This window comes from Sus scrofa, chromosome 2, assembly GCF_054392235.1.
Source record: "Sus scrofa isolate SSC_HxYL_T2T_F1_AM1 chromosome 2, Sscrofa_HxYL_maternal_Yorkshire_Landrace_v2.0, whole genome shotgun sequence".
NCBI classification, from domain to species: Eukaryota; Metazoa; Chordata; class Mammalia; order Artiodactyla; family Suidae; genus Sus; species Sus scrofa.
The window spans coordinates 63,151,716-63,157,693 of record NC_139384.1 but is presented as its reverse complement, the minus strand read 5'-3'; the positions used below and the strand labels follow the sequence as shown (position 1 = coordinate 63,157,693).

The 5,978-nt window shown below is 37.0% G+C and overlaps 1 pseudogene; it reads right to left on the bottom strand.

The window, feature by feature from the left end:
* Positions 1-1,455: 1,455 nt before the first annotated feature.
* Positions 1,456-2,391, bottom strand: LOC100514280 (olfactory receptor 2M4-like; annotated as a pseudogene).
* Positions 2,392-5,978: the final 3,587 nt, after the last annotated feature.

Here is a 5,978-nt window from a genome sequence, read left to right as displayed (position 1 = left end):
TTAAAAATAATTTCACAGAGAAATTATAGTCTCTTGACAAATGGTGCTGTGACAATTAGATATATCCAAGCAAAAGAATAAAGTTTGACCCCTATTGTCAGGAAGCATGTTTCTACAACATTTATTAGCCTCTCTGCTTCTATTTTCTATGATAAAATCTCCATCATGCCCTGCTTTACTTTTACCCTATATTCCTGCTTGAAAAACAATTGCAGTGTTGGTAAAAAAAAAAAAAAACTTAAGCTAAGAACAAAGACCTAAAGGCATAAGTCAGCTGAATGAGGACATAATGTGTTGGTCTAGCATGCCATTTGCACAGCATGATATATCCTGTTAAAATAAGAGAAAGAGGAGCCTCCTAGCCCAAGGGGGTTTATGAGGTAAAATTTTGAAGCCATCGTGAAACAGTTTGGGAGTTATGCAAAAAGTTAAAAATGTGACTGAGCAATTCTCCTCCTCAGTCACATTTTTAACTCAATAGAATGGAAATGTATGCCCACGTAAAAATGCATATGTGAATGTTAGTAGTAGTAGTATTCATAATAGCCAAATTGAAAACATCCCAAATGTCTATCAGTTATTGATTGGATAAAAAAGTGATATATCTTAAAATGGGATATTATTCATTTATGTAAAGGAACCAAGTACTGGAACACGCTTCAACATAAACCTTAAAAACAGCATGCTAAATGACAGAAGCCAGTCAGAAAATGTCACATTTAGAGATTTCATTTGTATGTTATGTACTAAATAGGCAAAGACACAGAGACAAAACATAGTGATTGCCAGGGTTTGCGGGAAGAGGAAAAAAGGAATGAACACTGATGGGTATGAGTGTTTGGGGCTTGATAAAAATACTTAGAATTAGACATGTACATGTTTGCAAAATCCTACTAAAAAAAAAATTTCACTGAACTGCATGCCTTAAAGTGTTGAATTTCATAGTATGTGAGTTTTCTGTTAAAAAAAAGGGCTGAGACTATTCTATTTATCTAAAAATTTTGCTATTTCTATAAAAAAGAGATGCAACCCAGTATGACCCTAGGAGCATGCCACTTATAAAGTCTAGTTAGGTTTTTAAATTATTTATAGTGCAATAATAAATTACATAATTAAGATTGAATTTAAAATGAGGTAATTCAAGGTAATTCATGAACATATAAGGGTTGTTTCAGTTTTCAAGAATGTAAATGATTTAGATTTGCAAATTCCAATAAGTTAATGACACTTTAGTTATATGAGTTAACTGGATGGTAACAGTGGGCTTACGCTCTTATCTAAACTGTCCTCTTTACCTGAGATGTTTATATAAAAATATACAAAATAAAGATTATTTGAAATTGGACAAAAAAATGTGAGGGAAAAGAACACTAGGGAAAATAAGATGATGCAGAGGACTCCAATTGCCTGGAAGGAATGATGACCAGAGTGCACACCCAAAGATGTTGGATACAGTTACATTAATTTTCCTTTCCTCAACAGTTTCTGAAATCCCCTAGATACCTCTTTGTTGGGAAGACTGTAGATGAGAGGGTTCAACATGGGTGTGAGAATGGTATAAAAGGCTGATACTATCTTGTCCCGGTCTGGTGTATGGCTAGAAGCTGGTCTCATGTACATAAACATGGCAGCTCCACAGTAGAATCCAACCACAGTAAGATGGGAAGACAGGTGGTGAAGGCTTTGTGGTGACTTTCCTCAGAGCCCATGCTTATTACAATGTGGAGGACTCTTGAATAGGAGCCTATGATCACAGAGACTGGTAAGACTAGCATTACCACACAGCAGGTGAAAAGCAGTCTTTCAAATACAGAGGTGTCTGTGTAATATAGAGGTAAAAGGGCAGCAACATCACAGAAAAATTGATGGATTTCCAGGGAGCTGCAGTTAAGAAAATGAGAGGACTGCTGCCAGCACAATGATGCCATCAAGTGAGCCCAAGATCCAGGAAGCAACAGTCATGAGGATACAGAGTTTCTGATTCATTAAGATAGTATATCAAAAAGGGTTGCATATGGCCGTATAGTGATCATAGGCCATAACAGCCAACAGGAAACATTCAGCCCCGAGCAGGGAAACATAGATGAATATATGGATTCCACAACCTGCTAGAGAGATGGACTTCCTTCCAGAAAAGTAGTTGAAAGTCATCTTGGGTACAGTGGTGCAGATGAGCATAAGGTCCATGAGGGAGAGTTGTCTAAAGAGGAAGTACATAGGGATGTGTAGCTGGGTGTCCAGGTAGATGAGGAGAATCATGATAATATTTTCCATGAAGGCCACTGTGAAAATGCCCAAGACCAGAGAGAAGAGGAAGATGTGGATGGGTCTGTGACTGAAGATTCCTAAGAGGATGAAGTCAAAGTTGAAGGTCTGATTTCTCCAAATCATCCTGTATAAGTTGCTTTATCTACAAGTACCAGAGTGGATACAAACATGTTTATTAATTTAGTTTTCAAATGGCAATAATAGCAATTCACTCAGGTATGCTTTGAACTCTGTGAATTTATAGGAACTTCTCATCAACGTTCAGCTACCTCCACTTTAGGTACAACATTATGTAACTTAGCCCCATTGCTTTCTAGTTTTTTCCTCAACCAAACTTCACAAACAACAATTCCAATAAGAATTTTATTTATTTATTTATTTTCCAAGAAAAGAAACCTGAAGTATATACAAAGTTACTGACTTACCCACAGGTACATAGTCAATAGAGATCCTAGGAGAAAATCAATTATACATATCTGTTGATAAATTTTATGACTTATCCTTTATCACATGGAATTCCCTACTGACATTTACATTCTTTCGTCCTAGCATGTCTCCAGCTTGTGCTTTCATCAGTAACTACAGAATTCCTCTTCTTTTGATTCTCCCTACTTTCCTGCCCCTCCTTATGTGTGGCACCTGCCCACTTCAAGATTATATTGGATCAATATCATAACCCCCATAGAGGAATCTACACATATTAATTCAAAGAAGGTTTTAATAATGTACATTTTAACTTTTCCATCTCAGAATGAGCCTTGGAGTCTTTTCTTATTTCATCCAAATTCCCATTTTTTTTTCCTTAGAGAAATAAAAAACACTTCTATTTTGAGAATAATTCTACCTTTTCCAACATGGATGGGGAGTTGGGGGACAGGGAAGGAAAATGTATGTGTATATATATATATATATATACACATATATTTTTTGTCTTTTTGCCATTTCTTGGGCCGCTCCTGCAGCATATGGCGGTTCCCAGGCTAGGGGTCGAATTGGAGCTGCAGCCACCAGCCTATGCCAGAGCCACAGCAACGCTGGATCCGAGCCGCGTCTGCTACCTACACAACAGCCTCACAGCAATGCCGGATCGTTAACCCACAGAGCAAGGGCAGGGACCAAACCCGCAACCTCATGGTTCCTAGTCGGATTCGTTAACCACTGCGCCACGACAGGAACTCCGGAAACTGTATATTTTTACAAAATTGATTTCTTTCTGGCACTATAATATGTTGTAATTTGAGTGTCATTAACAAAGAGAATACTTTGTGCACTTTGAAGTATTTATTCCAGTGTGCCCTTTTGGGGCCTAAAGGGGCTTGTTCTACTTCAATGAGTAAAGACAGGACTATAAGATATACCTAATCCATTTTTGTTCAATATAGGCATGACCCAAAATATAGTTGAATGGAGTAGGAACAACACTGCAATGATAAGCATGAATATGTATGAGGAATCTAATCATAACCAAAAGAACACTCTTAATTTTTTTTTTTGTATTTAAGCATTTAAATATTAAGTAGTTGATTATCTTTTTCCATTCTCCTTTATTTTTAGCATGAAGGAGAGACATCAGGATGTGAGAAAATGATGATAATCCCAGAATATTATGAAAAACTTTATATTATATTGTCAGCTTACAAAAATATATGTCATAATTTTAATAACCAGGCTGAGAAAGGTTTATATTTATATAATTTTTATAGTGTTACAAAAACTTTTCCACTTATGTTTTCCCATTTTTTTTTCCATCAAAAGTATTTAAAGTCAGTAAGAGAAGATAACAGATTTTCAGGAAAAAAGAAAGGGGGGGCTCATCTTATATTTTTACTTACAGATAGTGATTCACTAAATGAATTCTAGGATCTCTAAACTGGAAAATGAAAATCACTCTTTGACTCTGTGTCACATTGAAAGCTTCCCTTATGTCTCTTTTAGAAAGGATTCAATATCAGCTACTCCATTGGTTCAATGTATTCATATTTTCAGTCTGAACACCATATAGTATCATAGACCTTAAATACTTTACCTCCACATAGAATTCAGTCCTTTGGCTTCAATTGTAGAAGGGCTTGCGTCTTTCAGAACCACTCTGAGGAAACAAAATCCATATGAATTCCCAGATTTGAATTAAATTTGCCCTATTTGTCATTCTTTAGTTGTTGTGGAGTCACAAATTATGGCTGCCAAATTTTCTTAGGAAATAGTTTTAATATTGATAAATCTAAATATTTCCAAATATAAAAAGTAGAGTTAGAAGTAAATGAGGGAATATGCACTAAAAAGTAAGCTGAAATTTTCAGCCTACCTTCTCAACTGTAGTAACCATATTGCCTCATTTTGAGGTAGAAGGTAGATGGGCCCCTGGGATGAGGACAGCTGGGACTTACCAGGCTGGATAAACTGTGGCTTGTTTCCCTTGACACTTCATGGAAAAAGTTAATGGCAGTGAGGCAGGAGATAGATGGGCTCTAGAATAGACAACTGCAACTAGCCTCATATTATACTTCCTGAGGCAAGAGATAGTTGGACTATCTATAGACAGTAGCAACTAGCCTTTTGTTTACACTTCCTGAGGCAGGAGATAGGTGAGCTCCAGAACAAACCTTTACAACCAGCCACCTATCTATACTACAAGATAGAAATAACAACAGGCACAAGGGAAATAACTGGTACTTCTCTTCTGTGAACTTGTTAAATGATGGTGATGATAGGATCAGAAGAGGGCCTGAGCTCAGCTTGGGCAGAACAAAGAGGTCACATACTCCACATCCCTCAGGATCAGGAAGACCCCAACTACATATGTGCAGAGAGACACTATGGTCAGAAAGGGAGGGGTGCTGGATCATAATAAGTCTGGATAAACTTCCCACCATGCTCTGCTTTGGAATCCATCATGACCAAAAAATGCACATGCAGGTCAGGTGAGGGTCTTATGTCTGGTCAGGTGTGAAAGATAAAACACATTATTTGACCAAAGGAAGACAAAGACCTGGAAGAACTGTCCTCTATAAGTAATTTAAATCATTTTTCTGGCACTGGCAGACTCCTCACTTCCCCTTTGGATGTGTATTAAAGCTTTACTTATGACTTAGATAAATAGACTAATACTCTGGATTTCTGTGCTCTCCCACATGTTGTACTGTGTTTCTAACAGTAAACTTTATAGCAATCTTTACAGTCTTTGCCTCCTTGAAACATTATTGCTTTAAATGGGAGCAAGAATCAGGACAATTCTACCTCTAGCCTCTAGCTATCTAATGGCTAGGATTCTTGGTTTTCATCCAAGCTGTCCAGGTTCAACTCCTGAGCAGGGAATTAAGATCCCACTTCATGCCACCACTCACATCTATCTGCCCAAGATAAATTTACATTATTTCTTATCAAATACTTAGGCTGAAATAAAATGAAATAAACTCACAGAAGCTTAAATGTATGTAAAAAATGTAATTAGTTATTCAAATGGATCCAAAGGCTTTTTTAAATGTTTTTGTAGCTCACCTCTTTAGTACATGATTATTATGTTGGCTTCTTATAGATAGTGATGCTATAGCCTAGGAATCCCTGAAGCACTTGCCTAGGTGCTTATAGCAGCCTCCATAGACATGCACCCTTACTGGGACCAACAGTCTGGCTGGACTGACCATTATGGTTACTAGGATTGTTGGACACCCTTCATCAATAACTTTCATGGAATTTTGCAGAGCAAAATA